The sequence below is a fragment of the Panulirus ornatus genome, chromosome 61, assembly GCF_036320965.1.
Source record: "Panulirus ornatus isolate Po-2019 chromosome 61, ASM3632096v1, whole genome shotgun sequence".
NCBI classification, from domain to species: Eukaryota; Metazoa; Arthropoda; class Malacostraca; order Decapoda; family Palinuridae; genus Panulirus; species Panulirus ornatus.
This window is the reverse complement of record NC_092284.1, coordinates 12,690,726-12,715,446: the sequence shown is the minus strand read 5'-3', so window position 1 is coordinate 12,715,446 and position 24,721 is coordinate 12,690,726. Positions and strand designations below refer to the sequence as shown.

Genomic DNA, 24,721 nt, shown 5'->3' with positions numbered 1-24,721 from the left:
CATCCCCAAAGTGGCATTAAAGTAAGCTTTCCAAATGTTTCTTTCCCTTTTGATGCCTCTATGCCCCTGTAATTGCCTTTGGCGGCGCCAAAGGGGATTTAAAATAACCTTTAATTTGTCTTTTTATTTTTGGAGCCACCATGCAACTGTATTGGACTTTGGCACCCCCAAAGGGTATTTTAAGTAAATTTTAATTAGGTCTTTCCCTTTAGATGCCACTATTCCCCTGTAAAGGCCTTTGAAGACGCCAAAGGGGATTTAGATTAATCCTTCAATTTTCCTCTAAATTTTTGGATGTCTCCACGCAATTCTCTTGCCTTTGGCATCCCAAAGTGGTATTAAAGTAAGCTTTCAAATGTTTCTTTCCCTTTTGATGCCTCTATGCCCCTGAATTGCCTTTGGCGGCGCCAAAGGGGATTTAAACTAAATCTTTAATTTGTCTTTTTGTTTTTGGATACCACCATGCAAAGGTATTAGACTTTGGCACCCTAAACGGTCTGTTAAGTAAACTTTTAATTTGTCTCTTTCCCTTCAGATGCCACTATTCCCCTGTAAAGGCCTTTGAAGACGCCAAAGGGGATTTAGATTAATCCTTCAATTTTTCTCTAAATTTTTGGATGCCACACCGCAATTCTCTTGACCTTTGGCATCTCCAAAGTGGCATTAAAGTAAGCTTTCCAAATGTTTCTTTCCCTTATGATGCCTCTATGCCCCTGTAATTGCCTTTGGCGGCGCCAAAGGGGATTTAAAATAAATACTTTAGTTTATCTTTTATTTTTGGATGCCACCATGCAACTGTATTGGACTTTGCACCCCAAAGGGTATTTTAAGTAAACTTTTAATTAGGGTCTTTCCCTTTAGATGCCACTATTCCCCTGTAAAGGCCTTTGAAGACGCCAAAGGGGATTTAGATTAATCCTTCAATTTTCCTCTAAATTTTTGGATGTCTCCACGCAATTCTCTTGCCCTTTGGCATCCCAAAGTGGTATTAAAGTAAGCTTTCCAAATGTTTCTTTCCCTTTTGATGCCTCTATGCCCCTGTAATTGCCTTTGGCGGCGCCAAAGGGATTTAAACTAAATCTTTAATTTGTCTTTTTTTTTTGGATGCCACCATGCAAAGGTATTAGACTTTGGCACCCCAAAACGGTCTGTTAAGTAAACTTTTATTTGTCTCTTTCCCTTCAGATGCCACTATTCCCTGTAAAGGCCTTTGAAGACGCCAAAGGGGATTTAGATTAATCCTTCAATTTTCTCTAAATTTTTGGATGCCTCACCGCAAGTCTCTTGACCTTTGGCTATCCCCAAAGTGGCATTAAAGTAAGCTTTCAAATGTTTCTTTCCCTTATGATGCCTCTATGCCCCTGTAATTGCCTTTGGCGGCGCCAAAGGGGATTGAAAATAAACCTTTAATTTGTCTTTTTAATTTTGGATGCCTCCATGCAGCTGTATTGGACTTTGGCACCCCTAAACGGTCTTTTATAAAAATTCTTAATTTATCTCTTTCCCTTCAGATGCCAACTACTCCCTGTAAAGGCCTTTGAAGACGCCAAAGGGGATTTAGATTAATCCTTCAATTTTCCTCTAAATTTTGGATGCTCCACGCAATTCCTTGCACTTTGGCATCCCAAAGTGGCATTAAGTAAGCTTTGCAATGTTCTTTCCCTATTGGTGCCTCTATGCCCCTGTAATTGCCTTTGGTGCGCCAAAGGGGATTTAAACTAAAGCTTTAATTTGCTTTTTATTTTGGATGCCACCATGCAAAGGTATTGGACTTTGGCACCCTAAACGGTCTTTTAAGTAAACTTTTAATTTGTCTCTTTCTCTTCAGATGCCACTATTCCCCTGTAAAGGCCTTTGAAGACGCCAAAGGGGAGTTAGATTAATCCTTCAATTTTCCTCTAAATTTTTCGATGCGTCCATGCAATTCTCTTGCCTTTGGCATCCCCAAAGTGGCATTAAAGTAAGCTTTCCAAATGTTTCTTTCCTTTTCATGCCTCTATGCCCCTGTAATTGCCTTTGGCGGACCAAAGGGGATTTAAAATAAATCTTATTTGTCTTTTTAATTTTGGATGCCACCATGCAAACTGTATTGGACTTTGGCACCCCAAAGGGTATTTTAAGTAAACTTTTAATTAGGTCTTTCCCTTTAGATGCCACTATTCCCTGTAAAGGCCTTTGAAGACGCCAAAGGGGATTTAGATTAATCTTCAATTTTCCTCTAAATTTTTTGATGTCTCCACGCAATTCTCTTGCCCTTTGGCATCCCAAAGTGGTATTAAAGTAAGCTTTCCGAAATGTTTCTTTCCCTTTTGATGACCTCTATGCCCTGTAATTGCCTTTGGCGGCGCCAAAGGGGATTTAAAACTAAATCTTTAATTTGTTTTTTTGTTTTTGGATGCCACCATGGAAGGTATTAGACTTTGGCACCCAAACGGTCTGTTAAGTAAACTTTTAATTTGTTCCTTTCCCTTCAGATGCCACTATTCCCTGTAAAGGCCTTTGAAGACGCCAAAGGGGATTTAGATTAATCCTTCAATTTTTCTCTAAATTTTTTATGCCTCATCGCAATTCTCTTGACCTTTGGCATCCCCAAAGTGGCATTAAAGTAAGCTTTGCAAATGTTTCTTTCCCTTTTGATGCCTCTATGCCCCTGTAATTGCCTTTGGCGGCTCCAAAGGGGATTTAAAACTAAACCTTTATTTGTCTTTTTACTTTTGGATGCCTACCGTGCAGCTGTATTGGACTTTGGCACCCCTAAACGATCTTTTATATAAAGTTTTAATTTATCTACTTCCCTTCAGATGCCACTACTCCCCTGTAAAGGCCTTTGAAGACGCCAAAGGGGATTTAGATTAATCCTTCAATTTTCCTCTAAGATTTTGGATGCCTCCACGCAATTCCCTTGCTCTTTGGCATCCCCAAAGTGGCATTAAGGTAAGCTTTGCAATGTTTCTTTCCTTTTGGTGCCTCTATGCCCCTGTAATTGCCTTTGGTGGCGCCAAAGGGGATTTAAACTAAAGCTTTAATTTGTCTTTTTATTTTTGGATGCCACCATGCAAAGGTATTGGACTTTGGCACCCCTAAACGGTCTTTTAAGTAAACTTTTAATTTGTCTCTTTCCCTTCAGATGCCACTATTCCCCTGTAAAGGCCTTTGAAGACGCCAAAGGGGTTTAGATTAATCCTTTCAATTTTCCTCTAAATTTTTCGATCGTCCATGCAATTCTCTTGCCCTTTGGCATCCCCAAAGTGGCATTAAAGTAAGCTTTCCAAATGTTTCTTTCCCTTTTGATGCCTCTATGCCCCTGTAATTGCCTTTGGCGGCGCCAAAGGGGATTTAAAATAAACTTAATTTGTCTTTTTATTTTGGATGCCACCATGCAACTGTATTGGACTTTGGCACCCCCAAAGGTATTTTAATAAATTTTAATTAGGTCTTTCCCTTTAGATGCCACTATTCCCCTGTAAAGGCCTTTGAAGACGCCAAAGGGGATTTAGATTAATCCTTCAATTTTCCTCTAAATTTTTGATGCTCCACGCAATTCTCTTGCCCTTTGGCATCCCCAAAGTGGCATTAAAGTAAGCTTTCCAAATGTTTCTTCTCCTTTTGATGCCTCTATGCCCCTGTAATTGCCTTTGGCGGCGCCAAAGGGATTTAAAATTAACATTTAATTTGTCTTTTTATTTTGGATGCCACTATGCAACTGGTATTGGACTTTGGCACCCCAAAGGGTATTTTAAGTAAACTTTTAATTAGGGTTCTTTCCCTTTAGATGCCACTATTCCCCTGTAAAGGCCTTTGAAGACGCCAAAGGGGATTTAGATTAATCCTTCAATTTTCCTCTAAATTTTTGATGTCTCCAGCCAATTCTCTTGCCCTTTGGCATCCCCTAAGTGGTATTAAAGTAAGCTTTCGAAATGTTTCTTTCCCTTTTGATGCCTCTATGCCCCTGTAATTGCCTTTGGCGGCCCAAAGGGGATTTAAAACTAATCTTTATTTGTCTTTTTATTTTGGATGCCACCATGCAACTGTATTGGACTTTGGCACCCCAAACGGTCTTTAAGTAAACTTTTAATTTGCTCTTTCCCTTCAGATGCCACTATTCCCCTGTAAAGGCCTTTGAAGACGCCAAAGGGATTTAGATTAATCTTCAATTTTCCTCTAAATTTTTCGATGTCTCCATGCAATTCTCTTCCCTTTGGTCATCCCCAAAGTGGCATTAAAGTAAGCTTTCCAAATGTTTCTTTCCCTTTTGATGCCTCTATGCCCCTGTAATTGCCTTTGGCGGCGCCAAAGGGATTTAAAACTAAATCTTTAATTTGTCTTTTTTTTTTGGATGCCACCATGCAAGGTATTAGGACTTTGGCACCCCTAAACGGTCTGTTAAGTAAACTTTTAATTTGTCTCTTTCCCTTCAGATGCCACTATTCCCCTGTAAAGGCCTTTGAAGACGCCAAAGGGGATTTAGATTAATCCTTCAATTTTCTCTAAATTTTTTGCATGCCTCACCCAATTCTCTTGACCCTTGGCATCACCAAAGTGGCATTAAAGTAAGCTTTGCAAATGTTTCTTTCCCTTTTGATGCCTCTATGCCCCTGTAATTGCCTTTGGTCGGCGCCAAAGGGATTTAAAATAAACTTTAATTTGTCTTTTTATTTTGGATGCACCATGCAAGTGTATTGGACTTTGGCACCCCTAAACGGTCTTTTAAGTAAAATTTTAATTTCTCTTCCCTTAGATGCCACTATCCCCTGTAAAGGCCTTTGAAACACGCAAAGGGGATTTAGATTAATCCTTCAATTTTCCTCTAAGATTTTTGATGACTCCACGCAATTCCCTTGCTCTTTGGCATCCCCAAAGTGGCATTAAGGTAAGCTTTGCAAATGTTTTTTCCGTTTTGGTGCCTCTATGCCAATGTAATTGCCTTTGGTGGCGCCAAAGGGGATTTAAACTAAAGCTTTAATTTGTCTTTTTATTTTTGGATGCCACCACGCAAAGGTATTGGACTTTGGCACCCCTAAACAGTCTTTTAAGTAAACTTTTAATTTGTCTCTTTCCCTTCAGATGCCACTATTCCCCTGTAAAGGCCTTTGAAGACGCCAAAGGGGAGTTAGATTAATCCTTCAATTTTCCTCTAAATTTTTCGATGCGTCCATGCAATTCTCTTCCCTTTGGCATCCCCAAAGTAGCATTAAAGTAAGCTTTCCAAATGTTTATTTCCCTTTTGATGCCTCTATGCCTCTGTAATTGCCTTTGGCGGCGCCAAAGGGGATTTAAAATAAACATTTAATTTGTCTTTTTATTTTTGGATGCCACTATGCAACTGTATTAGACTTTGGCACCCCAAAGGGTATTTTAAGTAAACTTCTAATTAGGGTCTTTCCCTTTAGATGCCACTATTCCCCTGTAAAGGCCTTTGAAGACGCCAAAGGGGATTTAGATTAATCCTACAATTTTCCTCTAAATTTTTGGATGTCTCCACGCAATTCTCTTGCCCTTTGGCATCCCCTAAGTGGTATTAAAGTAAGCTTTCGAAATGTTTCTTTCCCTTTTGATGCCTCTATGCCCCTGTAATTGCCTTTGGCGGCACCAAAGGTGATTTAAACTTAATCTTTATTTGTATTTTTATTTTTGGATGCCACCATGCAAAGGTATTGGACTTTGGCACCCCAAACGGTCTGTTAAGTAAACTTTTATTTGTCTTTCCCTTCAGATGCCACTATTCCCCTGTAAAGGCCTTTGAAGACGCCAAAGAGGAGTTAATTCAATCTTCAATTTTCCTCTAAATTTTTCGATGTTCCATGCAATTCTCTTCCCTTTTTCATCCCCAAGTGGCATTAAAGTAAGTTTCCAAATGTTTCTTTCCCTTTTGATGCCTCTATGCCCTGTAATTGCCTTTGGCGGCGCCCAAAGGGGATTTAAAATAAACTTTTAATTTGTCTTTTTTTTTTGGATGCCACCATGCAACGTATTGGACTTTGGCACCCCAAAGAGTATTTTAAGTAAACTTTTGATTAGGGTCTTTCCCTTTAGATACCACTATTCCCTTTAAAGGCCTTTGAAGACGCCAAAGGGATTTAGATTAATCCTTCAATTTTCTTAAATTTTTTGATTCTCCACGCAATTTCTTCCTCTTTGGCATCACCAAAGTGGATTAAAGTAAGCTTTCGAATTTTCTTTCCCTTTTGATGCCTCTATGCCCCTGTAATTGCCTTTGGCGGCGCCAAAGGGGATTTAAATATAATCTTTAATTTGTCTTTTTGTTTTTGGATGCCACCATGCAAGGTATTAGGACTTTGGCACCCCTAAACGGTCTTTAATTAAAACTTTTAATTTGTCTCTTTCCCTTCAGATACCACTATTCCCTGTAAAGGCCTTTGAAGACGCCAAAGGGGATTTAGATTAATCCTTCAATTTTCCTCTAAATTTTTGGATGCTCACCGCAATTCTCTTGACCTTTGGCATCCCCAAAGTGGCATTATAGTAAGCTTTCAAATGTTTCTTTCCCTTATGATGCCTCTATGCCCTGTAATTGCCTTTGGCGGCGCCAAAGGGGATTAAAATAATTAATGCTTTTATTTTTGATGCACATCTATTATTATTTGGACCACCAATGGCAATCATTGTATGGGTTCTTTGGCACCCCAAAGGTTTTTTAAGTAAACTTTTAATTAGGGTGTTTCCCTTTAGATACCACTATTCCCTGTATAGGCCTTTGAAGACGCCAAAGGTGATTTAGATTAATCCTTCAATTTCCTCTAAATTTTTGGATGCTCACCGCAATTTTCTTGACCTTTGCATCCCCAAAGTGGCATTAAAGTAAGCTTTCCAAATGTTTCTTAGTCCTTTTGATGCCTCTATGCCCCTGTAATTGCCTTTAGCGGCTCCAAAGAGGATTTAAATAAACATTTATTTGTCTTTTTACTTTTTGGATGCCCCCAGTGCAGCTGTATTGGACTTTGGCACCCCTAAAGTTTTTATATAAATTTTAATTTAGTCTTTCCCTTAGATGCCACTATTCCCCTGTAAAGGCCTTTGAAGACGCCAAAGGGGATTTAGATTAATCCTTCAATTTTCCTCTAAATTTTTGATGTCTCCACGCAATTTCCTTGCCCTTTGGCATCCCAAAGTGGCATTAAAGTAAGCTTTGAAATGTTTCTTTCCCTTTTGATGCCTCTATGCCCTGTAATTGCCTTTGGCGGCGCCAAAGGGATTTAAAATAAACCTTTAATTTGTCTTTTTATTTTTGGATGCCACCATGCAACGGTATTGGACTTTGGCACCCCTAAAGAGTATTTTAAGTAAACTTTTGATTGGGTTCTTTCCCTTAGATGCCACTATTCCCCTGTAAAGGCCTTTGAAGACGCCAAAGGGATTAGATTAATCCTTCAATTTTCCTTAAATTTTTGATGTCTCCACGCAATTCTCTTCCTCTTTGGCATCACCAAAGTGGATTAAAGTAAGCTTTCGAAATTTTCTTTCCCTTTTGATGCCTCTATGCCCCTGTAATTGCCTTTGGCGGCGCCAAAGGGGATTTAAAATAAATCTTTAATTTGTCTTTTTTTTTGGATGCCACCATGCAAAGGTATTAGACTTTGGCACCCCAAACGGTCTGTTAAGTAAACTTTTAATTTGTCTTTCCCTTCAGATACCACTATTCCCTGTAAAGGCCTTTGAAGACGCCAAAGGGATTTAGATTAATCCTTCAATTTTCTCTAAATTTTTGGATGCTTCACCGCAATTCTCTTGACCTTTGGCATCCCCAAAGTGGCATTATAGTAAGCTTTCCAAATGTTTCTTTCCCTTATGATGCCTCTATGCCCTGTAATTGCCTTTGGCGGCGCCAAAGGGGATTAAAATAAACTTTAATTTGTCTTTTTATTTTGGATGCCACCATGCAACTGTATTGACTTTGGCACCCCAAAGGTATTTTAAGTAAACTTTTAATTAGGGTTTTCCCTTTAGATACACTATTCCCCTGTAAAGGCTTTGAAGACGCCAAAGGGATTTAGATTAACCTTACAATTTTCTTAAATTTTGGATGCTCACCGCAATTTCTTGACCTTTGGCATCCCCAAAGTGCATTAAAGTAAGCTTTGCAAATGTTTCTTTCCTTTTGATGCCTCTATGCCCCTGTAATTGCCTTTGCGGCTCCAAAGGGATTTAAACTAAACTTTCATTTGTCTTTTTACTTTTGGATGCCACCGTGCAGCTGTATTGGACTTTGGCACCCCTAAACGGTCTTTTATATAAAATTTTAATTTATCTCTTTCCCTTCAGATGCCCTACTCCCCCGTAAAGGGCTTTGAAGACGCCAAAGGGGATTTAGATTAATCCTTCAATTTCCCTCTAAGATTTTGGATGCCTCCACGCAATTACCTTGCACTTTGGCATTCGCAAAGTGGCATTAAGGTAAGCTTTGCAAATGTTTCTTTCCCTTTTGGTGCCTCTATGCACCTGTAATTGCCTTTGGTGGCGCCAAAGGGGATTTAAACTAAAGCTTTAATTTGTCTTTTTATTTTTGGATGAAACCATGCAAAGGTATTGGACTTTGGCACCCCTAAACGGTCTTTTAAATAAACTTTTAATTTTTCTCTTTCCCTTCAGATGCCACTATTCCCCTGTAAAGGCCTTTGAAGACGCCAAAGGGAGTTAGATTAATCCTTCAATTTTCCTCTAAATTTTTCGATGCTTTCCATGCAATTCTCTTGCCCTTTAGCATTCCCAAAGTGGCATTAAAGTAAGCTTTCCAAATGTTTCTTTCCCTTTTGATGCCTCTATGCCCCTGTAATTGCCTTTGGCGGCGCTAAAGGGGATTTAAAATAAACATTTAATTTGTCTTTTTATTTTTGGATGCCACCATGCAACTGTATTGGACTTTGGCACCCCCAAAGGGTATTTTAAGTAAACTTTTAATTAGGGTCTTTCCCTTTAGATGCCACTATTCCCCTGTAAAGGCCTTTGAAGACGCCAAAGGGGATTTAGATTAATCCTTCAATTTTCCTCTAAATCTTTGGATGTCTCCACGCAATTCTCTTGCCCTTTGGCATCCTCAAAGTGGTATTAAAGTAAGCTTTCGAAATGTTTCTTTCCCTTTTGATGCCTCTATGCCCCTGTAATTGCCTTTGGCGGCGCCAAAGGGGATTTAAACTAAATCTTACTTTGTCTTTTTATTTTTGGATGCCACCATGCAAAGGTATTGGACTTTGGCACCCCTAAACGGTCTGTTGATTAAACTTTTAATTTGTCTCTTTCCCTTCAGATAACACTATTCCCCTGTAAAGGCCTTTGAAGACGCCAAATTGGAGTTAGATTAATCCTTCAATTTTCCTCTAAATTTTTCGATGCGTCCATGCAATTCTCTTCCCCTTTGGCCTCCCCGAAGTGGCATTAAAGTAAGCTTTCCAAATGTTTCTTTCCCTTTTGATGCCTCTATGCCCCTGTAATTGCCTTTGGCGGTGCCAAAGGGGATTTAAAATAAACCTTTAATTTGTCTTTTTATTTTGGATGCCACCATGCAACTGTATTGGACGTTGGCACCCCCAAAGGGTATTTTAAGTAAACTTTTAATTAGGGTCTTTCCCTTTAGATACCACTATTCTCCTGTAAAGGCCTTTGAAGACGCCAAAGGGGATTTAGATTAATCCTTCAATTTTCCTCTAAATTTTTTGATGCCTCACCGCAATTCTCTTGCCCTTTAGCATCCCCAAAGTGGCATTAAAGTAAGCTTTGCAAATGTTTCTTTCCCTTTTGGTGCCTCTATGCCCCTGTAATTGCCTTTGGTGGCGCCAAAGGGGATTTAAACTAAAGCTTTAATTTGTCTTTAATTTAATTTGTTGCCCGGTGAATACCAAGACGTTTCCTAATTTCAGAGTTGCTGTAGCCCTCAAAATGAAGCTGTAAAATAGCTTCACGTGTCTCTTATGAGATCTCCATGGTAAAATTAGATATACCACAAAAACAATCTTTCGACATTGGCTCGCAGTGAACTATACCCGCGCTGTTTCAATTTTTCAAAAATATATCGCATGTCTCATTACATTTCCTGCATGGACACGAAATGGCTGTGTATAACCTTTATGGACTGCCACGAACCCAGATGTGCTATAGAATAATACAATATCAATAGTAAAACATATTCTTCCCAAATTACACCTATACAATATGAAGCTATTGTGTTTACCTCGCACCACATTGAGATATGCTGCAGCTACCACATACGGGGGTTGCCGCATATAGCTGTGTGTGTCTCACAGCTATATTGCACACACCAATTCAAAAGTAGGGGTTCGTACTGCCTTGTATGATGTAATTTTATTGTTAATGATATAATGCCGCTCTTGTGGCACGTAACTTACATGGGTCTAGCATAGGACTCTGGAAACCTGTGGCTTCCAGGCACGTATACCAACCCTACCGGCATGGGACAACAGGTAGGTGTGATCATTACAGACGTCTTCAGACCCCCTCTGCTTGATAGTTTTTTGTTGTGTGCACGCTAGGGTCGGCTGGCCAGGGAGCGGCAGCTTGTCTACTGGATCACTGAGGTATGCTAAGGTCGGCTGGCCAGGGAGCGGCAGCTTGTCTACTGGATCGCACTGAGGTATGTTAGGGTCGGCTGGCCAGGGAGCGGCAGCTTGTCTACTGGATCGCGCGATGAGGTAGGCTAAGGAGAACCGGAGTGACGAGAGGCTGGTGCTCAGAGGTCGCATGATCACTCTCCTTGATAATGTTTTGTCCATACGGATGGTGGAGAGCAGTAACCTTAACAACTTAATGGAAGTTATGAGTGTCTGTGAAAAGGAGTGGGGGAAATGGCAGCAATAATGAAGGCTGCATAGAGAATGAGGTCCCTGCATCAGAGTTTATTAGCAGCCAAATACTTCGGGTGACTATATTTGATTATGGCTAAACCTTGATAACAATGAAGTAGGCAATATATCTGGAAATATTATCATCGTTACTGTAACCACAATTTCATACTAAAGATATTATGTAGATTATGTAAAAGTTGTTAAATTAGGCTTACAACTATCTAAACTTGATAATTAAAATTGAAATATTCAATTTAGGCAACCGATTGTATCCATTCCCTGTGAACATGGTTGTGTTTTATTATTTGGCAGAGAGAACAGGAGCTGCAAAGGTGACCTCCCTCCAGCGAACGTGATGGGCATAAGACGTCTCCCCGTTGAGCGACAGGCGAATATTGCACGACAAAGGAACACACCACAGAACTTCAGCGAGGAATGAACGCCTGAGGGAGCAGCACACATCCCGAGCGAAACTCAGATTTTGCTCTGAAGCAGTGTTCACGGAGGTGATGTGTGTGTCTCCAACTCTCATGGCAAGGTTCACTGCTGGAGGAGGAAACTGTACCAGGCAGGAAGTTAATGATTTGTTGCTGTTCAAAAATTTAGAACGTCGTATTTATGGTAATAAAAAATTCATGCGAATACCCAAATGTTAATCATATACTGTTTATACAACACAAATGATATAAAGGTCGGCTGGCCAGGGAGCGGCAGCTTGTCGACTGGATCGCGGTGAGGTAGACAAGGGTCTGCTGGCCATGGAGTGGCACTTCGTCTACTGGCTCGCGGTGAGGTAGGCTAGGGTCGGCTGGCCAGGGAGTGGTAGCTCGTCTACTGGATCGCGCTGAGGTAGGCAAGGGTCGGCTGACCTTGTATTGGCAGCTCGTCTACTGGATCGCGTTGAGGTAGGCTAGGGTCGGCTGGCCAGGGTGTGGCAGCTCGTCTACTGGATCGAGTTGAGGTAGGCAAATGTCTGCTGGCCAGGGAGCGGCAGCTTGTCTACCGGATTGCGTTAAGGTAGGGTAGGGTCGGCTGCCCAGGGAGTGGCAGCTCGTCCGCTGGATCGCGTTGATATAGACTAGGGTCAGCTGGCCAGGGAGCGGCAGCTTGTCTACTAGATCGCGTTGAGGTAGGCAAGGGTCGGCTGGCCAGGGAGCAGCAGCTTGTCTACTGAATCGCGGTGAGGTAGGCTAGGGTCGGCTGGCCAGGGAGCGGCAGCTTGTCGGCTGACCAGGGAGTGGCAGCTCGACTACTGGATCACGTTGAGGTAGGCAAGGTTCGGCTGGCCAGTGAGCGGCAGCTTGTCTACTGGATATCGGTGAGGTAGGCTAAGGTCGGCTGGCCAGGGAGCGTCAGCTTGTTTACTGGATCGCGGTGAGATAGGCTAGGGTCGGCTGGCCAGGGAGCGGCAGCTTGTCTACTGGATCTCGGTGAGGTAGGCTAAGGTCGGCTGGCCAGGGAGCGGTAGCTTGTCTACTGGATCGCGGTGAGGTAGGCTAGGGTCGGCTGGCCAGGGAGCGGCAGCTTGTCTACTGGATCTCGGTGAAGTAGGCTATGGTCGGCTGGCCAGGGAGCGGCAGTTTGTCTACTGGATCGCGGTGAGGTAGGCTAGGGTCGGCTGGCCAGGGAGTGGCAGCTCGTCTACTGGATCGCGTTGAGGTACGCAAGGATCGGCTGGCCAGGGAGCGGCAGCTTGTCTACTGGATCGCGGTGAGGTAGGCTAGGGTCGGCTGGCCAGGGAGCGGCAGCTTGTCTACTGGATCGCGGTGAGGTAGGCTAAGGTCGGCTGGCTAGGGAGTGGCAGCTCGTCTGCTGGATTATATTGCGGTAGGCTAGAGTCGGCTGACCAGTGAGTGGCAGCTCGTCTACTGGAACGCGCTGAGGTAGGCAAGGGTAGGCTGGCCAAAGAGCGGCAGCTTGTCTACTGGATCGCGGTGAGGTAGGCTAAGGTCGGCTGGCCAGGGAGCGTCAGCTTGTCTACTGGATCGCGGTGAGATAGGCTAGGGTCGGCTGGCCAGGGAGCGGCAGTTGTCTACTGGATCTCGGTGAGGTAGGCTAAGGTCGGCTGGCCAGGGAGCGGTAGCTTGTCTACTGGATCGCGGTGAGGTAGGCTAGGGACGGCTGGCCAGGGAGCGGCAGCTTGTCTACTGGATCTCGGTGAAGTAGGCTAAGGTCGGCTGGCCAGGGAGCGGCAGTTTGTCTACTGGATCGCGGTGAGGTAGGCTATGGTCGGCTGGCCAGGGAGTGGCAGTGTCTACTGGATCGCTTGAGGTACGCAGGTCGGCTGGCCAGGGAGGGCAGCTGTCTACTGGATCGCGTGAGGTAGGCTAGGGTCGGCTGGCCAGGAGCGGCAGCTTGTCTACTGGATCGCGGTGAGGTAGGCAAGGTCGGCTGGCTAGGAGTGGCAGCTGTCTGCTGGATTTAGCGGTAGGCAAGGGTGGCTGTGGCAGTCGTCTACTGGAACGCGCTGAGGTAAGCAAGGTAGTGCCGAGCGCAGCATGGATCGCGGAGGTAGGCAAGGGTCGGCTGGCCAGGGTGTGGCCGCTCGTCTACTGGATCGAGTTTGAGGTAGGCAAGGTCTGTGGCCAGGGAGCGGTAGCTTGTCTACTGGATCACGTTGAGGTACACAACGCAAAAAAACTATCGCGCCTTTTTTGTACGAAACAAAATGACGCACCAGACGTGGAATAATGGAACAGTCAACATTTTCCTGTAGATGGTGGTAGCCCTGATGTCCCTGCTGTTGGTGTCCTCACCTATCTAATGGCAACGTTATATCCTTCAGTATGTAGTACAGTAGATGGGATACGTAAATTGAGCATGTGAATGTAATATTCTGCACAGTAATCATATTGCAGTAATCATTATCTCTTGCATAGTGTCAAATTCGTGGTGTAAAATAATATACTATATGGTAACTACGACACTTTACTTCATACCGGCGGTGATTTATCTGTCTGCTGGTTTAGATTAATCAGCAACCTCACGTAATATGTAGTATCACCTGTGTGACTGATAACAGTAAGTCACAAACCTGGCACCACATCTTAGTATTTAGTAAACCAACATGAAAAGTAATGACTCTTTTCATGGATCTGCATTAGTTAACTTCCCTTTAACAGTGAAAATCAGATTTCTATTTAACATGACCATAGACATGTTGTTGGAGGTTAAGAAAGTAATCTTTGACTGTAAGTTTTATTATTTCAATACTTGGTATAACCTTCTCCCGTTGCCAACACTTCATTGAGCCTTCGAGGCATGGATGCCACTGCGTTAAGTTCCTACCAGAAGGGCTTCGCAGATGTTCCCATGCTTGTAAAGCATCATTTACGACTGTAGCACGACATCGATGTTGTCGGTCAGGCATCCTTTCTGCATGGCCGCCCATACGTGCTCTATCGGGTTGAGATCAGGCGATTTTGCAGGATGTGGCAACACTGTTATACGTGGATGGCGAGCATACCACGCCTTTGCAACCCTGGATGTGTGAAATGGGCTATTATCTTGGACGAGGTAAAATGGCTGCGGCTCTGGAAACGGCATAGCCCCCACTGAAGGTAGCAAGACCTCCTCCAGTATCTCAACGTATCTAGGTCCGGTCAACTGGCCAGGCCCGACATCCACCAATTCACCGACACCAGCACCATGGATCCAACCAAATAGTCCTGCACTGACGCGCCCACTCCTCCTGCTACCCACCACATGTGTCTCGTATCTGGTTATATAAAATGTATAAAATTACATAAGACATTGTGTCTTACTCGTATTAGTGCAACTGATGCTGCAATTATAGATTAAGATAATAACTAAGTAAATTAAAAGATATCAACTAACAATATATAATAGTTATTCATTATGAAATCACATCGTAAATGGAGATTATTGCTACAGTAGTTACATATGCCGTATAAAGTGATCATGATCACTGTTATTCACTTAAAAAATAATGACTGTGCATAACTAAAATGTAATACTGCAGCACAACAGGACGTTTCAAGCAGCAAACGACTGTGCTGGCCGTGGCACCCTGGTTTCAAAGCACTTCCGGAACGGTTGTTCATGTTGGCCTCACCAGAAATTGTCATTATAAAATGGAAAATATGTTATATAGCATAACCTGTGTGTGTGTGTGTGTGTGTGTGTGTGTGTGTTTCTGAGAGAGAGAGAGAGACAGACAGACAGAGAAAGAGCTAACCTGGTGTTAGGATGCCGCCAAACATGTTTGTTTGCAGGAGGACCATCGCTGCAGAAGGTTTATCATCACAAAAGATGACGTTCTCCCAAAACTGATGTGGCTTGTCCGCATACTCCAACGCATACTCCACCCTGCTCTCCATGTTTGCCTCACTTAACATAGGTTTTGTTGCTGGTATACGACCACGTAGCCCCTCAGAGTGATGTTTGTTTCGGACAGTTTGAGGGGTGCACTGCAGACCAAGAGTATCCCGAATGTTGCTAGCGGGCGTGAAGGGGGCAGCAGCAATGACAGCTGCTATGGCCTAGGGAAAGGATGACATATTGCAAATATAACATGTGATGTGGTTGTTTACATAACATCAAGTGGTCCAGTATACCTATATATGCAACATCATTACCGGATCATCTTCCGGGTTTGTGCAACGTGGGCGCCCACGCCGATGCCTGTTGTCTGTGTTGCCCAACTCTGCCTGTCGGCGAATCCATCGTGCTACGGTTGACCGGTGAATACCAAGACGTTTCCTAATTTCAGAGTCGCTGTAGCCCTCATTATGAAGCTGTAGAATAGCTTCACGTGTCTCTTGTGAGGTCTCCATGGTAAAATTAGATATACCACAAAAACAACCTTTCGACATTGGCTCGCAGTGAATTTATACCCGCGCTGTTTCATTGTTTCAAAAATATATCACATGTCTCATTACATTTTCTGGCTGGACACGAAATGGCGGTGTAAGATAACCTTTATGGACTGCCACGAACCCGGGTGTGCTATAGAATAATACAATATCAATAGGAAAACATATTCTTCCCAAATTACACCTATACAATATGAAGCTATTGTGTTTACCTCGCATCACATTGAGGTATGCTGCAGCTACCACATACGGGGGTTGCCGCATATAGCTGTGTGTGTCTCACAGCTATATTACACACACCAATTTAAAAGTAGGAGTTCGTACTGCCTTGTATGATGTAATTTTATTGTTAATGGTATAATGCCGCTCTTGTGGCACGTAACTTCCATGGGTTTAGCATAGGACTCTGGAAACCTGTGGCTTCCAGGCACGTATACCAACCCTACCGGCATGATACAACAGGTAGGTCAGTGATCATTACAGACGTCTTCAGACCCCCTCTGCGCGATAGTTTTTTTTGTTGTGTGTACGCTAGGGTCGGCTGGCCAGGGAGCGGCAGCTTGTCTACTGGATCGCACTGAGGTATGTTAGGGTCGGCTGGCCAGGGAGCGGCAGCTTGTCTACTGGATCGCGCGATGAGGTAGGCTAAGGTGAACCGGAGTGACGAGAGGCTGGTGCTCAGAGGTCGTATGATCACTCTCCTTGATAATGTTTTGTTCATACGGGTGGTGGAGAGCAGTAACCTTAACAACTTAATGGAAGTTATGAGTGTCTGTGAAAAGGAGTGGGGGAAATGGCAGCAATAATGAAGGCTGCATAGAGAATGAGGTCCTGCGTCAGAGTTTATTAGCAGCCAAATACTTCGGGTGACTATATTTGATTATGGCTAAACCTTGATAACAATGAAGTAGGCAATATATCTGGAAATATTATCATCATTACTGTAACCACAATTTCATACTAAAGATATTATGTAGATTATGTAAAAGTTGTGAAATTAGGCTTATAACTATCTCAAATTGATAATTGAAATTGAAATATTCAATTTAGGCAACCGATTGTATCCATTCCCTGTGAACATGGTTGTGTTTTATTGTTTGGCAGAGAGAACAGGAGCTGCAAAGGTGACCTCCCTCCAGCGAACGTGATGGGCATAAGACGTCTCCCCGTTGAGCGACAGGCGAATATTACACGACAAAGGAACACACCACAGAACTCCAGCGAGGAATGAACGCCTGAGGGAACAGCACACATCCCGAGCGAAACTCAGATTCTGGTCTGAAGCAGTGTTCACGGAGGTGGTGTGTGTGTCTCCAACTCTCATGGCAAGGTTCACTTCTGGAGGAGGAACTGTACCAGGCAGGAAGTTAATGATTTGTTGCTGTTCAAAAATTTCGAACGTCGTATTTATTGTAATAAGAAAATTCATGCAGATACCCAAATGTTAATGATATACTGTTTATACAACACAAATGATATAAATCCTGCCGAACCAGTACAATAAACGTTAAAATTATACAATGTTCCACAGGCACAAATGACCGAGCCAACATGAGCGAGGAGGCCCGTACATGTCACTTTACCTACTGCATCTAGAGGAAAGTGACATTACATGGCCTGGGTGACGTTTTCCACATTGGAGGTCGCTTTACTGCAACCACTGTCGTAGTAACTGCTGAAGGAACGTTTCTTGCCGTCTCTGCGGGAGAGGGGTTTACCTCTCCCTGCCGGGCATGTCATTTCTATTAGCGACAGGTTCCCCGTCCACACTGCTCGTGTTCTTGAACGCTGGTCCCTAGGAACAAGACACCCTACAGCTCCTGGACTAGGCCAGCAAAGGAGTGGACCTGATTGTCATTGAACATATTTGGGCAGAAATGGCGTACACCTGGCCACCAGGAGACGAGAAGTGTAGCCATCAACTACTGAACCACGTCCACGCCCTTCGGGAACTCTGCAGGCTGGACAGGGTATTGAATTGTACCTAAAAGTTGGGTTTTATTTATCTCTGGAAATTGATAAGTTTATTATTGCTTAGTATACATTAGTGTCAATAATAAGCAGAGGACAATGTGTACTTATACGATATGTAGAGGAAAATATGTGTATGTGATTTATTCACGTTATGGAGGGTTGTTCTTGCCCAGTTGTGAATTAAATGGCAGCCACCAACATTTTTGTTTGTCTCTCCAGCTGTATGAATTTATGATCGAGTGATAACGATTACAATAAGGTATTTGATCTTTTGTTTGATTTTATGTCTATTGTTTTTAAGCTGTATTAAAGGCAGAACATTCCACCAACACATAGCAAAGCACCAGTGTGATACGATCGAAGAGTCGTCAGTAAAGAGAAAGAAATCAATGATTTGAGTATCGGCCACTTTTACTGCTGAAGAATGATGGAGTGTATCCATGTCCTGCTTACGAGAAGGACAAATTCATAGTGATAGGAGTATCCAAGTGAATATCATAATGGGGAAATCGTGCGGCATAATTGTAACCTATTTCCATGATATCAGCAGTGTTCAGTTAAGTATACACCTTGCTGCTCAGATACTAAACCGTACTACAGCAGCACTTGGTTCAGTGGTTTGCATTAGCCACTTGCAGCCTTCTCCTACCTTCAGCTTGATAGATATTACACCCTCTCTAACTGAAATGTCTGAGGTACATTTTAATGTTTAGGATGATGAATGAGGATGAATGTCACTAGACCATCGTAGAAGTTGATGGTATAGAGATAAGTTCTACTTTCATCCACAGAGGATAATGATACTATGTATAGTTGTATACATGTACCACAGATATCTATAGATAAGCATTGCTCTTACCGTACCAAAAACACAAAAGTTATACGAAAGGATTGGAAGGAAATATTGGAAGCAAATTGGAAGCAAATATTATACGAAAGAATTGAAAGCAAATAATGTTGAAACAGTGATTATAAGAGGCATACTGTGTGCTAATGTTTAAGAAATTTTGCTGAGAAGAAATGTAGATACAATGTGGATCTATGTGCTCCCAACAGTGAGAAGCATACAAATTCTCAGTGGAATAAGGGTAATAACAGAAAAGAAATACAGAATCTTGAACATTTTTCAGAGATACAAAAGAATATTTTATAGGAAATATACAAAGATGACTAAATACTTTACTACATCTCTTATTATAAAAACAGTATTTATTTCTCATACAAGAAGTTCTCCATACGTTTTCAGCAATTGAAAATATGCATGTACATACAGTCTATCATAAGGTGGGAACAAAATGTGTTCTGATATATACTAATCAATACTGTTTTGCACTAAATGAATATCACACGATCAATTGTTTCCTTTTATCACAATATTCAAGAATGAGGTGAAATGTAAGAGTATTAGGGAAATCTAAATTACAATAAATTACCAGTACAAATTCAAGAAAGGAAAACGAAAAAAGAAAATTATGATCTTGAGCCATGAAGAAAATTCTGTGTCATTTAACAAAACGTCAAGTTTATATTAAGTTTTCCCCATTGCTAAAGCAAAACATAACATTTATACCACATAAAAGTAGAACAAAGGACTTTATTCCTTGCAGAAATTATGGCAGATTTGACTAGCTTACAATTACCTTTAGGTTTCCCGTTTTCTTTGGTAGTTAAGGTGTATATTTCCCGTTTTCTAATAGTTTTTAATCGACCTCCAGATGGCGTTACTGCCAGCATCACAAAAATCAGTATGTCAAAGTCTTTAAGTTGCGCTTCTTTGTATGTGTTTATCGCTGAGCTCGGCCGCCATTTGCAGTCTTATTTGTATCGTCTCCCAAGACGGACGTGTTCTTACGCTCTGTATTTAAAGTCTGTGTTGCCTGATGTCGTAGCGTCTACTCGTCTTTTCGGTAAGTCAGACTTTGCTTACCACTATGGCAATGTTTCTGTGCATTTTTCCTTGACAAGTGGGCTTCCATGAGCTTTTATTCCGCGTATCAATACGTAGGAAGGATTACACAGCTCCTAGCTAGGATGCCATTTTGGGTTCGTTTAGAATGCCATGATCAACTCTCTACTTTCAGCCTTTCTATCTTCAGTTACCCTTCACTGCTTTCTTCGGATTATTTACATATATCTAAATTTGATGTATGTTTACTAATGTTAATTATATGTGAAGTGCTGCTTCCGGTAGCCTTGTACGTTCGTGTTTTAACTGTAGTCTTTATAGAGGTGTTTTTCACTCGGTGCAGTGTTTATAAAGTGATTTTTAAAAATTAATGCAATATTTTTCTATTTGTCCGTATGCTCAGGGCTGGGATCAGGATAAACATACAGAGAAACGCCAGTCAGGCAAGCCACCACTGATCCCTAGCGGTGGTAGCCATAACTACATGCGCAGTGACATTGCGCAGGGCAATGTGCAGTCGTAGTTGTTCCGACCACAGTCTCGTACCAGCTACTGACCTGTACGGAGCTATTGCCGGTCTTTCAGAGCTAGGTTGTAGCTATTCCTCCCTGTGTTATCGCTACCCTTGCTTAGTTTTGTAATTTTTTTGAAAGTTATTGTTCATCAATATCTTTTATAAGGTTGTTCTATGCAAAATCGATCTTTCATTGACGGTTGTCCGCAAGAGAACTCCGCTTGGCCTTTGTGCGACCGGCTCCGCCTTGAAACTTTTCTGCATAAAACAGTTGCCCGATCTTTCTTTTTTCGGGATACTTAGTTTTTTTTCCCACTATCTGGGGTGGTTTGGCATTCCAGATTTTGAGGTTAGGCCCCTTTAGGATGGACATAGGTAAGCCATCCACTGCCCCCGTAGGGGGTAGTGGTAACGGACGCTTCCATAAAAAAGAAGAAACGCTGATTTTGTGTTGACCCATACGACCAGAGCAACGACTCTTGCTTCCCTCAGTCTTTTCCTAATCAGAAACGTCATTGATGGTTGGTTTGGACATGTTGAAACGATTAGGAAACTGGTTAGTGGTGATTTGATAAGTCGATGAAACAGGTAGCGGAGCTACTTAAGTTGACGAAGTTACATACTCATGACGTGGTCTCGATACCGGTTGCCATGAATTCATGCAGTGGAGTCATCTACTGAACTGATGTCATGGATATGTCAGAGGACGACATTGTGAAGGAACTAGCAAACGACGACGTTATCGCTGCCTGGCTCATTACCAAAGTTGATTGCTCCATGAAAAAGAGGTTTTATTTATAGCCAGGTTAATGAGTCATGGGAGACGATTGGCTGTAACCACTGGTGAATGACTGGTCAACTATAGGTGAACATGGTGGAAGTGTGGCCAACTCTGTAGTTCCTACTGCAAGAAAGATGTAGAGTAAAGTAATTCGTCTGGAACTTTGGTTTATGTTACGATTCGTTCAGGCAACAGCTTTTAATTGCTCACAGCCTTTTGGAACGTCTGACCCCTCCAAATAGGTTATTACAGTTATATGGTTGTTTGCCTTAATTAGCAGTAGAGCTCAACATGGGAATAATGACTACCTACCTTTTGTATTTGCAGTATACAAACAATAAGAGACCAGCTTTTGAAGCTCCTTTTACTGGTAAATGATGACATACAATTGCATCTTGTTTACCCTAACGGTTCTCAGATCATGAATTGTAAGGATAACATTGCTAGCGAGAGGCTTTTGTCCTTGCAGTTGCCACCAATTTGAAGCATATATTTAAAGATGGATGATAATAGATTAAACTATAATGTACCCATGATTTCAGATCTATCATGACCCACAAACAAACATTGGTAGATGTTACATATAATATTTCTTAATTTAACTTAATATCAATAGAAAAATATGCCTTAATGTGTTCAAGCTGAAAGGAAAATTAAGACACCGTTCATTTCCAGAATTCCAGTCAAACAACGGGTTGGATATGATGACACTCCGACCACCGACGAGGACAACCCTCAGTCGCCTGCTGACGTCGCAAGAGAGAGGGAGGAAGCCGTCATGAGAGCAATCAAGTGTCTTGCCTCAAGGAGGGTGGTACCTCCTCCACGTGTAAGTTTGATAGTGGGGTAAACCTTCGTCGAGTCAAGGAGGGTGGTACCTCCACGTGCGAACTTGATAGGGGGTAAATCTTCATCGAGTCGAGGAGAGTGGTACCTCCTTCACGTGTGAGTTTGATTAGGGGTAAACCTTCGTCGAGTCAAGGAGAGTGGTACCTCCTTCACGTGTGAGTTTGATTAGGGGTAAACCTTCGTCGAGTCAAGGAGGGTGGTACCTCCTTCACGTGTACGTTTGATAGGGGGTAAACCTTCGTCGAGTCAAGGAGGGTGGTACCTCCTTCACGTGTAAGTTTCATAGGGGGGTAAACCTTCGTCGAGTCGAGGCGTCAACCACCGACATAAATGATTGACATGACGGTATGTGGCAGACTGGGACCCTCCCTGTGACTTGTGTCACGATTGGGAGCATTTGGTTCCTCAAGGAGCGCTATACTCTCATGGTATTGTTAGCCGGGAGACCATGATCTTGTGTCGGAGAGTGAGTTGCCGTAGCACCCTAGGGAGGGAGGGAGAGAGAGAGACATCAAACCCGGCGCGATGCAGTAAGACTGTTGCGTGTTAGCGAATGACTCGCTCGTTATGTGTCATGCGTCTTCGTCTGTCTTGGAGTGATCCGCCGCCGTGTATCAGGATGGGACGTGCCAATGCGCCAGGATATGAGGTGCAGACGCATGTCAGTTGGTGAGATCGTCGTTTGAAATTGAACGGCTTTGATTTTAGAGGACGAGTCGGGTGTTGTTGTTTGTCATTGTTGAAGGGGGGGGGGGGGAAGAGAACCTCTCGTCGTGTGCCAGAGAACAACAGACCGCCGTGGTAAACTATCGTACATCGGGGCATGAGCCCACGACGTGTGGTCAAATCGAAACCACTGACTTCTGTCAGGGAGTGTGTAGCGTTCCTCCACCGTCAGATAGGAAGCCGCCCTTGTGTACCAGGGAGTTAGTGGGAACAGTTTGTCCTAGAGTGAGGTGCCAACATGTGCTAGAGAAAGAGCCAGAGAATCTCTCAGTGTGGGCAGCCATTCTTTGCCACGGGAGTTTGTTAGGAAGTGAGCAGCGGTTTTGTTTTGTCGCCACTGTAGTAGTGTGAGGTAGGAAGCCAGCCTTCTGCATCAGGGAGTTAGTCATGTATTGTGTCATGGTGTGAACTACCCACGTATGTTAGACAAAACCACCGACGTCTTTTTGCCTCTAAGGCGTGTGTGTCAGGCAGGAAGTAATCGTAACGGAGTTAGGCCATGTAGTGTATCTGGCAGTGAGCTACCGATGTGTATCAGAGACGATGCCACCGACGTCTATCAGGGAGTAAGCAGTGTTTTTAGTGTGTCAGGTAAGAAGCCATACCGTTGCGTGTCAGAGAGAGAGGATCGAATTTGGTTTGCCATGAAGTGAGCTACCGACACACGTGTGTTAGAGACGAAGCTCATCGATGACTGTTGGAGAGTAGGCAAAGTTTTTGAAATTCGTCGAAGTAACGTGTGTTCAAGTAAGCTACCGACGTGTATCACAAACTGAGCCACCGACGCCTGTCGAGAGTGAGTAACGCTTTCTTTTCACATTTGTAGTGTGTAAGGCAGGAAGCCGCAATGTATGTATAAACGAATTAGTCGAAGTAGATTGTCGAGGAATGAACCAACGACGCCACACTAAAGCATCCCTTTAGGGCATTTGTTATAGCTAATGCCAGACGACTATTTTCCACTTGCATGGTTTATGGGTCGTCAAAGTAAAGCTTTACATTCAGTCTTTTATTTTGGCTAACGGTAGACGGTTTTATATAGGTTTTGTGGGACACATATGTGAGTCGTCGAATTAAAGTTTTACTCGAGGAAATTTCCTCTGGCTAACACATGTGCGTGCTATATGGGTCATCTAAGAAAAGCTGCACGTTGGTGACTTTACTCTGGCTTCGCCAGACAATTTCATTTTGCTGTTGAGGGCAACACAGGTAATCAAAGTAAAGCCTTACTGAGTTTATGCTGAACAATGCCAAACGATATTCGGCAGATCTATCGAGCTCCACAGGTCATCAAAATAAGCTTCACTTTGGGAATTATATATTTTTGGTACATGACTGGCGATTATATTTAGCTTTTAGGGAGTGATATGAGCTTAAGGTATTAGTCGGTAGGTTATGTGTTAGGGAGCGAGTTGCCGTAGTCCCCCAAGGAGAGAGCCACTGCAGGGGGTGGTGGTGGCTGACACCCTACTGTCAGGGAGTGAATCGCCGGCATGTGTCGGGCTTCATTGTCAGTCTTGGAGTGCGCTGACGTCCTGTGTCAGCAAAACACGGACCAACACGCGCTCAGGCTGTGATATGCTGACGTATGTCAGCTGGTGAGACATCATTGGAAAAAGCGGCTCTGATGGTACAGTCGTTCTTGTTTAACAGGGAAGGAATACCTTACTTTTCTCAGACAACAAGCCGTCGTAGTGCACTGTCGTACGTCAAGACGTACGTACATATATATATATATATATATGTATATACTCGTTAACAAGATGACTTGATTAGGGCATTCAGGTGCCCCTGCTGCCTCGGACATCGTAGGAAAAATGAATCGACCACAACAGTTCGCATACGTGTCTTGGAAATTCCCGTCGACAATGGTTGTTTTGGGAAATACCACATTAAAAGCAGGCCGAGCATATTGCTCATGTTTTAGTCTGGTCTGTTTACACATTTCTGTTGATGCTGTGTCCATTTATTATTACACGTTAGGGAAGTACTATAAATACATATGGGGTCATTGGAAACCATCGGCGAAATTCCATTTTCTATGGTGAGAGTGGTAAATGGTGATATAGGTTGGTAGTCCTGGCTATGGCCGTCCTCGGAGATGTACTATCTATAATCGCGATAAATATTTCCATCGTCGAGGACAAAATGTATTCTTAAGATCACATTTTGTCTCAGTCGTGGTTTACCGTAAAAAAACAAACAAGTAAAACATTGTTTAGAAATTGACTGACGTCAGAAGAGTCGGAATATATCATAAACGTGGACGACGTCTGAATCCGAATTGTTACATTGACTCTGACTTGGACGGACTGACATTCA

The 24,721-nt window shown here is 42.9% G+C and overlaps 1 long non-coding RNA gene across 1 annotated transcript in view; it reads right to left on the bottom strand.

Moving 5' to 3' along the window:
• Positions 1–24,721, bottom strand: part of LOC139767401 (uncharacterized) — a 188,369-nt gene that overhangs the window by 70,283 nt on the left and 93,365 nt on the right. The gene's annotated exons all lie outside the window — the stretch shown is intronic.